The sequence below is a fragment of the Lepisosteus platostomus genome, unplaced genomic scaffold (assembly GCF_059453375.1).
Source record: "Lepisosteus platostomus isolate fLepPlt1 unplaced genomic scaffold, fLepPlt1.hap1 Scaffold_70_H1, whole genome shotgun sequence".
NCBI classification, from domain to species: Eukaryota; Metazoa; Chordata; class Actinopteri; order Semionotiformes; family Lepisosteidae; genus Lepisosteus; species Lepisosteus platostomus.
In genome coordinates this window covers 105,181-117,198 of record NW_028291682.1, presented here as the reverse complement: position 1 = coordinate 117,198, position 12,018 = coordinate 105,181, and the positions used below count along the sequence as shown (strand labels likewise).

The 12,018-nt window shown below is 46.8% G+C and overlaps 3 non-coding genes across 3 annotated transcripts; 2 read left to right on the top strand and 1 right to left on the bottom strand.

Moving 5' to 3' along the window:
- Positions 1 to 2,796: 2,796 nt before the first annotated feature.
- Positions 2,797 to 2,938, bottom strand: LOC148632044 (U4 spliceosomal RNA). Its single transcript, XR_015934492.1, has one exon. It is a non-coding gene; the product is annotated as a U4 spliceosomal RNA (small nuclear RNA).
- Positions 2,939 to 5,232: 2,294 nt separating this feature from the next.
- Positions 5,233 to 5,314, top strand: trnas-gcu (transfer RNA serine (anticodon GCU)). Its single transcript has one exon. It is a non-coding gene; the product is annotated as a tRNA-Ser (tRNA).
- A 4,076-nt stretch (positions 5,315 to 9,390) lies between these two features.
- On the top strand, positions 9,391 to 9,472 carry trnas-gcu (transfer RNA serine (anticodon GCU)). The gene has a single exon. It is a non-coding gene; the product is annotated as a tRNA-Ser (tRNA).
- Positions 9,473 to 12,018: the final 2,546 nt, after the last annotated feature.

The window sequence follows — 12,018 nt, the reverse complement described above, 5'->3', positions numbered from 1 at the left end:
GACAGGCGTGCTGGTCTCTGGAGAGAGAGCACGGTCCATCAGCGCACTCCAATAAAGGCACTGGAAGCAGCTGAATCACATTGGCGAAGCTCAGCACTGGGCCGCTGGGCACATCTTACCACCGTTTCCGTAGTGTAGTGGTTATCACGTTCGCCTCACACGCGAAAGGTCCCCGGGTGGAAACAGACTTCAGACTTCTTTTGTCGCCATGCACAAAAGGGGATTGGGGATTCGCCTAGCGCTGTGATCGAACAGACCCACTCACCTATTAGTGTGGCGGGATCTGCACAGTGCATGTCGCAGCGCATCCTGCTTTCACTTCAATGTGCGTCCTGATGTACCCCGGTCTCCCGCGTGACAGGTGGGGACAGGTGACAGGTCCTATACTAACGAGGAAGACATCGCTCTCTCCGACCCCCGGCATCGTGTCCCGACCCACCGTGCTTGAAGCCGACGCGTGCTGTGATTCCTTTACGGAGCAGAAATGACAACCGAGGAGCCGAGAGATCATTTCAGCATTTCGCGTCTGAACGGAAAACACAAACGACCAACTCGGAATGACTTGCCTTTGACGCTTTTCAAAGCGTTCTTTGTGCACGATGACTGCGCCGCCTAGCAGATACAAATGGGTTGTACAACTTTGAACTAGCAAATGGAAGAGGGCTAAGCCCCCTCTATTTTAGCCCAGGTTCGATCTGTCTCCCAGAATCACCAGGGCGCACACACACACACCCGTGCCGTTGAAGTGCTCTGCTTCAATTCTAAGGGCAACTCAACATTCACTCCTAACCCGAGTGCAGAAAAGACAGCGTCTGCAGCAGCAGCAGCTCAGGTCTCTGCACAGGAGCTAAGCTGCCCCCATCTCCTCTGCTCTGCGGCTCCGGCGGAGTGGAGTCCTGCCTGGAGCTGTGTTTGCAGGCGGCGGCTCCCCGCGCCCTGTCTGTGCATCGTGAAATTAATTAATAACGTTAATAAATTTATAAAGTAAATTTATAAAGTTAATAAAGTTATAAATTAGAAATTAATAACGATATAATTATATTCATGTACCGCAACACAAGAATAGTACACGCTGTACATTGTCTGTCGATAATGTTTCTGTAGTGCTTTAGTGGGTTAGGTTCCTGACTTCCATATCGCACGGTCTATGATTGAATCCCATGGAACTATGACTTCATTTTTTAACAAACATTTCTTTGAAAAAATGAAACGTTTCCCTTGGTCAGAGATTAAATAAAACCTCACTTTTTTTGAGGTTTTACTGTGCAGAGTGAGGTTTTATCTCACTTTTTTTGAGCAGAAGGTTTACTGTGACCTGAGAAGGGCCGGCATCCAATCACGGTGGTACACACACACGCTCTCACTCATATGAGCTACACGGCTACCAAGATGATCTCGGGTGCGCCGAGCTGGTACGGAACATATTGAACTGATCGACGGCGAATTGTCTCTCAGACAGGCTTTTCACCTCTAAGCTCCCTGACTGACAGTGATCAGCTAGGTAGTGAAACAGTCAGCTGCTTCTAAGCCTTAAACAGCTGCATCTCGGCGCTTCCACGGAGAGATGATTTGAAAGCCGAACATCGCCCATTGGGAACACCTTACTATCACTAGTTTAAGAGACTCTTAAGGTCTTGCAGAGGTGCCTGTCTAATAGCATGCGCTTTGCAAGCTATAGGTGTTTAGGCTGAGGCAGAATGCCTGTTAACAAAATGTTTTTCTAAAGGTGTGTCCAAGTGGCTGCAAAAGGACAACACTCCCGGGGCGCCATGGCTTAGTTGGTTAAAGCGTCTGTCTAGTAAACAGGAGATCCTGGGTCTGAATCCCAGTGGTGCCTTCTTTGTTCTATCTTCTCTAATAGTAGTGGTCATTATGGACAACCGCCTACGGCTAGACTTAATTAAATGCAAGTATTCATTTCCTGTCCTTAATGCGACTTGTTTTTCTTAAAATGGATGCAACTTGCAAAACATGAAATACAAACCTTGCTAATCAGCGCTAGCGGCTGGCAAAAAAAAAAAGAAGTCAGCAATGTTTTTTTTTTTAACCTTAACCCTACTAATGGAGAAGAGTTAAACGACCGAGTCTATTCAGCTTCCCAGTGGGCATTGACTCGTCGAATATACGTATATTTACGGCGAAAATACGGCTATACGTATATATACGTCGCCTCGACGTATAATCAACGTCGAATTGCAACCGTAAAATCGACGACATGAGTGTACTATCATGTTAGATTATGATAGTCCGCACTCCGGACTCTGAATCCTTTCCCCGGAGTAAAACCTGTTACATTGAAAGAATGCTTCTCACAGGTTAAAAGAGGGACCCTTGTTAATTGGAGAAATCAATGATTTCGAATGAATTCTGTATGCTTTAAAAGACAGCTATACACAGAAAACATGCAGGACACTGGTTCCCGAGCCGAAACACTCTTTTCAAACTGTCGAAGGTTTGCTTTGCGAACGCTGCAGGACATCGCACAATCTCTTTTGAACGGGGACAAACGATTTCTTATGGGGCGCAGTAAGTACAGACGTTTAAATAGCTCCACTTATGCCGACGATGCAGCACGAAGAAGCGCAACCTAACGTTTGACAGACAAAAGCCGGGCGCCGCTACGAGCAATATGAAATCGAACTGACAGCACACGGCGTTTCGCGCTGACTCAAAAGTGATCTCGACAGACGCTGTTCTCTGCATAACGCTGAAAGAGCTAAAGAGCGTTTCTGTTGAGACGTAACAAACTCGTTTCTTTCTACCATGATAAAATCTGTCTTTAAACACCTTGCTCAGTATCTGACGAGACTGTCAAAAATTGCTTTCGCCGATTGTATTGCAAACCGGCGGAAGCGTGGTATTGGGAAAAGTTTTCAACTAGCAATAATCGCGCCTCGGCTAAACCTCACAGGCTACAATACTGCCACTGCGCAAAGCTGACGGTTGCCAGGCAACCGCCGGGATCCTATGGAAATCGTTATCAATCGTCTCATGGCATGTCGTTGCTGTAACGCTTCATATTTGTCGACTTCTTCTAGCTTGAGGTTTTGAAGAATTTCATGACAGACAAGGGCTCCGTCGGGAACAAAGGGCGTTGTGAGAAAACCGTTGCTTATTTTCAGCAGCAGAAATACAAGCCTTTAAATACAAGATGACAGAACAATGACGAAGGGCATGCCGGGAGGAACTCATGCACTACAGAGGAAAGGGGGCGGTCACGTACAGTTCACATTCAAGCCACAAGTACTCTTCTCGGATGTTGCACAAACAAATCCTAACGTCCTGAAAGCATTGCAGCATGTTTGTGTCCCACTTCCCGTGGCTGCAGGACGACTGACACGAACGGACAAACACAATCTGTGGCGTTTAGCGTGACATAGTCTTGCAGGCATCGTGCTGTCTCACTGCAATACTATACCGCTGGAGGAAACAGTCCATCTGGCCATGAAACTCATTTGAATGTCTAGCTACAGCAACTAACAATATCATGATTTATTCAGAAATCAGTTCTTCAGATAACCACACATTTTGCGTTCGCACCTCTGGTGCTCTACTAATGCCTTTGAAAACCTAAGGAATAAAGCTGAAAGAACCGACACAATATGTAGGTGCTCGTAAAGCACGCAGTAAAGAACTGTTAACAGCAAGGGTTTCAGTGGGTTAACTGAGGAGAAGGCGTGATCGCTAATTGTTGACTTTTTATTTGGTGTTAGAAACACTCTTACTGTGCATGACGTACAATAAATGTAGCCACAGAAATTGCATCACGCTTTCATGTATGCTATCGCAGACACCAACGTTGCCTAGATAGAAAACCGAAATAGCCGTGGGTTTGCTTGCTGGTCTGAAGGATTTCTCTTCGAATCTCTATCATTTGTCAATGGAAGTAAAAGGCGCTGCAATCTCATACGTTCAGAGTCAAACCCGCAGCTGTTGTTCGACTTTATTTCTTGACTAATTACAACTGAGTGTCGCATGAGCATTTACGTAAACTTGTCTGGTATATTTGAACACAAATGCCGTTCTTCAATTAAAACTAACAGTACATTGTCAGGGACATTCAGTTCTATACAAACAAGAGACAGACAAGAGAATATTTCTACCTTCATGTGGACTACGTGTTGACTTACTGATCGGAATAATTGAAAAGTTCGGGTCATAGCCCATGCAGTGCGTGCTAATTAGAACAACAGCAACGCTGAGCTCTCAGCACCGTACTGAGCCCAGGTGTTTTTCTAAAGCTGTCAGGTGCAGTTCATTTACATGAAGGAAATCTCTTACTGGGTACGATTACAATACAGTAAGTAGCACAGGCTACTTAGGGAGTAGCCTGATGCGTTTAAAAACGACCCGAGCCAGGCAGGAGTCAAACCTCCAAACGCCTGATCCATAGTCAGACGTGTTATCCATTGCGCCACTGGCCTTGGTGTGACACTGCAGGACTGTAACCCAGTGAGCTCAGCCCTGCAACTAGTAAAATATTACCCCCGGTTCATTCTTTTCCAAAAGTGAGAAACACCTGTTTTCTACATGTTGTCTGTTTTAAAACCATATCTCTTTAAACCAAACCAAGAGTCTGTCTTTTGTACTGATATTCTGATTCATTTCGTTTTCAAAGAAAAAAAAACATTATATTCCAAAGCCTCATAAAATTGTCCTTCTTCCAGACTCTACTTCTCTCTTGTAGTAGTACAGCAGACCTTTCCAGGTGAGCAGATCACAGAGTCCGAAATGAGCTTCCTCCATCAAGCAAAGTACCTGAACATGACTCTGTCTTCATAAAAGTGCCCCTGTAATAAAGAAATTAAATCCGAAATCAAGAGGGCAGTTGCCTACTGAAGTTCAAGAAGTCATCAATTTTAACCTAGCAACACATTAAAGGCTGCATCTATACAAGTACGATTCTAGAAATGCTCACCAGATTACGTTTTAAGAAGGAACTGCGCCTCAGGTTCCGCCGAGATCTTAACTCGGATGGCAGGATTCAGAGTCCGGAGTGCGGACTGATGGCGCACGGAGGGTCCACATACTGTGGATCCCTCAGTGATCTTCCGCGTGTTCAAACAGCCAGCGTGCGACTCCCCTGTCCCTGTGACCTCATTGCTCTGCTCTCGCCTCTGAAAATGTTGAAATCGCATGTGGAACAGGAAAATGACCCTCGAGTACGGGGGAAAAAAAAGAAAAAGATCATCTGGAGCGCGCCAACCCATGTCCGGACAGCCCAGATCCCTCGACGAGGTGGCCGAGTGGTTAAGGCGATGGACTGCTAATCCATTGTGCTCTGCACGCATGGGTTTGAATCCCATTCTCGTCGCGCTCCATGTGTGCCCGTTCGGCGTTGGCCCTCCTGTCGTTTGCTCCGGTTCTAGAGCCGTGCATTTTCTAGCGGTGGCTGAACATGGTATAGTAGGCTAACGTCGGTATCGAGCAGTAACAGTAACGGTATTTACGTGTCGCTGCTGCCAAGTGGCTCTGGGTTGAGACCGCGTTTTCACTTACTTGCAACGCAAACGGAGAAAGCGATTTTTGACAGTCTCTCGAGAGACCGCGCTAGGTGTTTAGGGATAGACTTTGTCAGTTCCCCCTGGGATGGTGGCCTCTCAAATAGTTTGTGATTCCTTATACAGTAGAAGCCTGCTTCGTGGCTTAAATCCAAGCTAAGGAAACGAGTTAGAGGTCTGATGCAGAACTGCGAATTCAATGAAGGGGAACACTACAGTACATTGCACTGTATGTGTGAGGAAAGCTGCCCCCTTCAGTCCCTTGTCGACCGAACAGAGGACTGTAAAGGATACCGCCAAGAAACTTAAGGATGCTGGTTGGAATCCAGCTCCAAAGAAGCCCCTTTGGGTGTTATGTCATCAAAAAGTAAGAACAGCGAATCTCCCTTTGATCAAAAGCGCAACAGAGCTGTTTTCCGTGGAGCAGGTTTCAGACCCGTAGACCTGTTTTATTTGTAGGGCAGGGCGCATTCCCAAACGCGAATCTCCTGTTTTAGAAATGCTTTGGGCGGCGTGAAGTGAAAATAAGAAGTGGGCTCCAGATGCACATGGAAGCAATCAAGTGTTTCATCCGAGCTGTTTCAAAGACTGCCCAAGAGCTTTCCTTTCACAGAGGCGCAACGATTAATGATGGGGGTGCACCCTTCAATGCGCCTTACGACTCTAGGGAGTGATTGAGACGATTCGTAGCGTGTGCTCATTTCTCTCTATTCCCCGTGTTGCAGTGGTAGGATGACGTAAATTACTGCTTCGACACGTAACGGCATTATAATCACGTGCAGGAGCTGAGGGCTTTAGTTTTGTTTCGTTTTCCATGGCGTTCGTAAGCGCGCAAATCAAAGGCAAGTCCTGCGTCTAAGACGAACGTAAATGCTTTTGAAAGTGCAGTGTGGTGCAGCTTGTAAAATCCTTGTCCACATTTGTGGTTTGTTGATGTTTGTTCTGTCTGCCAAAGTTGCATTTTGACATCCGGACGGGGGGACTTTATCATTTGAACGTGAAGCCAGCCTTAAACCCTCTGAGGCGTGTCTGTCTGCCGGCACGTATCTTGTGAAAGGTATTTTCTTTTTAACGGAGAGCAACTTTAAAAAGGTATCCGCAGCCACCTCGCAGTCCGTGTTTGATTATAGGAGGAATGCGGCGGCGGCGGGCTCGCTTTTGTCGTGGTCGAGTGGTTAAGGCGATGGGCTCGAAATGCGTTGGGGCTTCCCCGCGCAGGTTCGAAACCTGCCGACTCCGGCGTCTGCCGCACGTCGCCTTGTGCCTGCGCGGCAGAGGCGAAGTGCCGCTTCTCCTTTCCTGGTACTATAACAACGCTAAATCGCTTGGCCCCGCTGCCATGGACATCAATTCTTCAGATAACCACACACTTTGCCTTCGCACCTCTGGTGCTCTGCTTATGCCTTTGAAAACCTAATGAATAAAGCTGAAAGAACCGACACGATATGTAGGTGCTCCTAAAGCACGCAGTAAACAACTGTTAACAGCAAGGGTTTCAGTGGGTTAACTGAGGAGAAGGCGTGATCGCTAATTGTTGACTTTTTATTTGGTGTTAGAAACACTCTTACTGTGCATGACGTGCAACAAATGTAGCCACAGAAATTGCATCACGCTTTCATGTATGCTATTGCAGACACCAACGTTGCCTAGATAGAAAACCGAAATAGCCGTGGGTTTGCTTGCTGGTCTGAAGGATCTCTCTTCGAATCTCTGTCATTTGTCAATGGAAGTAAAAGGCGCTGCAATCTCATACGTTCAGAATCAAACCCGCAGCTGTTGTTCGACTTTATTTCTTGACTAATTACAACTGAGTGTCGCATGAGCAGTTACATAAACTTGTCTGGTATATTTGAACACAGGTGCCGTTCTTCAATTAAAACTAACAGTACATTGTCAGGGACATTCAGTTCTATACAAACAAGAGACAGACAAGAGAATATTTCTACCGTTCATGTGGACTACGTGTTGACTTACTGATCGGAATAATTGAAAAGTTCGGGCTCATAGCCGATGCAGTGCGTGCTAATTAGAACAGCAACGCTGAGCTCTCAGCACCGTACTGAGCCCAGGTGTTTTTCTAAAGCTGTCAGGTGCAGTTCATTTACATGAAGGAAATCTCTTACTGGGTACGATTGCAATGCAGTAAGTAGCACAGACTACTTAGGGAGTAGCCCGATGCGTTTAAAAACGACCCGAGCCAGGCAGGAGTCCAACCCGCAATCTCCTGATCCGTAGTCAGACGCGTTATCCATTGCGCCACTGGCCCCGGTGTGACACTGCAGGACTGTAACCCAGTGAGATCAGCACTGCAACTAGTAAAATATTACCCCCGGTCCATTCTTTACCAAAGTGAGAAACACCTGTTTTCTACATTTTGTCTGTTTTAAAACCATATCTCTTTAAACCAAACCAAGAGTCTGTCTTTTGCACTGATATTCTGATTCATTTCGATTTCAAAGAAAAAAAAAACATTATCTTCCAAAGCATCATAAAATTGTCCCTTCTTCCAGACTCTACTTCTCTCTTGTAGTAGTACAGCAGACCTTTCCAGGTGAGCAGATCACAGAGTCCGAAATGAGCTTCCTCCATCAAGCAAAGTACCTGAACATGACTCTGTCTTCATAAAAGTGCCCCTGTAATAAAGAAATTAAATCCGAAATCAAGAGGGCAGTTGCCTACTGAAGTTCAAGAAGTCATCAATTTTAACCTAGCAACACATTAAAGGCTGCATCTATACAAGTACGATTCTAGAAATGCTCACCAGATTACGTTTTAAGAAGGAACTGCGCCTCAGGTTCTGCCGAGATCTTAACTCGGATGGCAGGATTCAGAGTCCGGAGTGCGGACTGATGGCGCACGGAGGGTCCACATACTGTGGATCCCTCAGTGATCTTCCGCGTGTTCAAACAGCCAGCGTGTGACTCCCCTGTCCCCGTGACCTCATTGCTCTGCTCTCGCCTCTGTGCAGCCGAGCCCGACTCATGGTAAAGTGGAAAAAAGTATGCCCTCAACGTGAGATTGACTCTGGAGTGAGGATAGACGTTACCTTTTTATCGTTGAACAGGATGTATGTGATGTGGCGACTAGGTTCAATTTTGTATCCTCTTTAAAAGATTAAGGACTGGGGTGAGCGTGATTTACCACCCTTTCAGCTAAGAACCCGACGTGCGCACCGTTTAAGCTGCATAGACTCGGTCGTTTAACTCTTCTCCATTAGAAGGGTTAAGGTTAAAGAAAAAAACATTGCTGACTTCTTTTTTTTTTTGCCAGCCGCGAGTGCTGATTAGCAAGGTTTGTATTTCATGTTTTGCAAGTTGCATCCATTATAAGAAAAACAAGTTGTTCAAGACAGGAAATGAATGCTTGCATTTAATTAAGTCTAGCCGTAGGCGGTTGTCCATAATGACCAGTTCTGTTCGAGAAGACAGAACAAAAAAGGCACCGCTGGGATTCGGAGCCAGGGTCTCCTGTTTACTAGACAGGCACCTTAAGCAACTAAGCCACGGCGCCCCGGGAGAGCTGTCCTTTGACAGCCACTTGGACACACCACTCAGACACATCTGCATTCGGTGTGTGCTCCGCCTGCTCGCTGAGCAAGTTGCCACCTTTACATATAATAGCAACATCAACACCAAGAGAAAGGGTGACAAATGGCTTTTATCTGGAACTTTTCATGTCCAAGGAGCTCAATGTGCTTTCTGTGTACAACAGGGCCACTGAACTCCACACTGGCCACTGAACCACAGCAGTGGCTTGCTGGCTTGACATCTCCCAAGGAAAATGTTGAAATCGCATGTGGAACAGGAAAATGACCCTCGAGTACGGGGGAAAAAAAAGAAAAAGATCATCTGGAGCGCGCCAACCCATGTCCGGACAGCCCAGATCCCTCGACGAGGTGGCCGAGTGGTTAAGGCGATGGACTGCTAATCCATTGTGCTCTGCACGCCTGGGTTCGAATCCCATTCTCGTCGCGCTCCATGTCTGACACGTGTGCCCGTTCGGCGTTGGCCCTCCGGTTCTAGAGCCGTGCATTTTCTAGCGGTGGCTGAACATGGTATAGTAGGCTAACGTCGGTATCGAGCAGTAACAGTAACGGTATTTACGTGTCGCTGCTGCCAAGTGGCTCTGGGTTGAGACCGCGTTTTCACTTACTTGCAACGCAAACGGAGAAAGCGATTTTTGACAGTCTCTCGAGAGACCGCGCTAGGTGTTTAGGGATAGACTTTGTCAGTTCCCCCTGGGATGGTGGCCTCTCAAATAGTTTGTGATTCCTTATACACTAGAAGCCTGCTTCGTGGCTTAAATCCAAGCTAAGGAAACGAGTTAGAGGTCTGATGCAGAACTGCGAATTCAATGAAGGGGAACACTACAGTACATTGCACTGTATGTGTGAGGAAAGCTGCCCCCTTCAGTCCCTTGTCGACCGAACAGAGGACTGTAAAGGATACCGCCAAGAAACTTAAGGATGCTGGTTGGAATCCAGCTCCAAAGAAGCCCCTTTGGGTGTTATGTCATCAAAAAGTAAGAACAGCGAATCTCCCTTTGATCAAAAGCGCAACAGAGCTGTTTTCCGTGGAGCAGGTTTCAGACCCGTAGACCTGTTTTATTTGTAGGGCAGGGCGCATTCCCAAACGCGAATCTCCTGTTTTAGAAATGCTTTGGGCGGCGTGAAGTGAAAATAAGAAGTGGGCTCCAGATGCACATGGAAGCAATCAAGTGTTTCATCCGAGCTGTTTCAAAGACTGCCCAAGAGCTTTCCTTTCACAGAGGCGCAACGATTAATGATGGGGGTGCACCCTTCAATGCGCCTTACGACTCTAGGGAGTGATTGAGACGATTCGTAGCGTGTGCTCATTTCTCTCTATTCCCCGTGTTGCAGTGGTAGGATGACGTAAATTACTGCTTCGACACGTAACGGCATTATAATCACGTGCAGGAGCTGAGGGCTTTAGTTTTGTTTCGTTTTCCATGGCGTTCGTAAGCGCGCAAATCAAAGGCAAGTCCTGCGTCTAAGACGAACGTAAATGCTTTTGAAAGTGCAGTGTGGTGCAGCTTGTAAAATCCTTGTCCACATTTGTGGTTTGTTGATGTTTGTTCTGTCTGCCAAAGTTGCATTTTGACATCCGGACGGGGGGACTTTATCATTTGAACGTGAAGCCAGCCTTAAACCCTCTGAGGCGTGTCTGTCTGCCGGCACGTATCTTGTGAAAGGTATTTTCTTTTTAACGGAGAGCAACTTTAAAAAGGTATCCGCAGCCACCTCGCAGTCCGTGTTTGATTATAGGAGGAATGCGGCGGCGGCGGGCTCGCTTTTGTCGTGGTCGAGTGGTTAAGGCGATGGGCTCGAAATGCGTTGGGGCTTCCCCGCGCAGGTTCGAAACCTGCCGACTCCGGCGTCTGCCGCACGTCGCCTTGTGCCTGCGCGGCAGAGGCGAAGTGCCGCTTCTCCTTTCCTGGTACTATAACAACGCTAAATCGCTTGGCCCCGCTGCCATGGACATCAATTCTTCAGATAACCACACACTTTGCCTTCGCACCTCTGGTGCTCTGCTTATGCCTTTGAAAACCTAATGAATAAAGCTGAAAGAACCGACACGATATGTAGGTGCTCCTAAAGCACGCAGTAAACAACTGTTAACAGCAAGGGTTTCAGTGGGTTAACTGAGGAGAAGGCGTGATCGCTAATTGTTGACTTTTTATTTGGTGTTAGAAACACTCTTACTGTGCATGACGTGCAACAAATGTAGCCACAGAAATTGCATCACGCTTTCATGTATGCTATTGCAGACACCAACGTTGCCTAGATAGAAAACCGAAATAGCCGTGGGTTTGCTTGCTGGTCTGAAGGATCTCTCTTCGAATCTCTGTCATTTGTCAATGGAAGTAAAAGGCGCTGCAATCTCATACGTTCAGAATCAAACCCGCAGCTGTTGTTCGACTTTATTTCTTGACTAATTACAACTGAGTGTCGCATGAGCAGTTACATAAACTTGTCTGGTATATTTGAACACAGGTGCCGTTCTTCAATTAAAACTAACAGTACATTGTCAGGGACATTCAGTTCTATACAAACAAGAGACAGACAAGAGAATATTTCTACCGTTCATGTGGACTACGTGTTGACTTACTGATCGGAATAATTGAAAAGTTCGGGCTCATAGCCGATGCAGTGCGTGCTAATTAGAACAGCAACGCTGAGCTCTCAGCACCGTACTGAGCCCAGGTGTTTTTCTAAAGCTGTCAGGTGCAGTTCATTTACATGAAGGAAATCTCTTACTGGGTACGATTGCAATGCAGTAAGTAGCACAGACTACTTAGGGAGTAGCCCGATGCGTTTAAAAACGACCCGAGCCAGGCAGGAGTCCAACCCGCAATCTCCTGATCCGTAGTCAGACGCGTTATCCATTGCGCCACTGGCCCCGGTGTGACACTGCAGGACTGTAACCCAGTGAGATCAGCACTGCAACTAGTAAAATATTACCCCCGGTCCATTCTTTACCAAAGTGAGAAACACCTG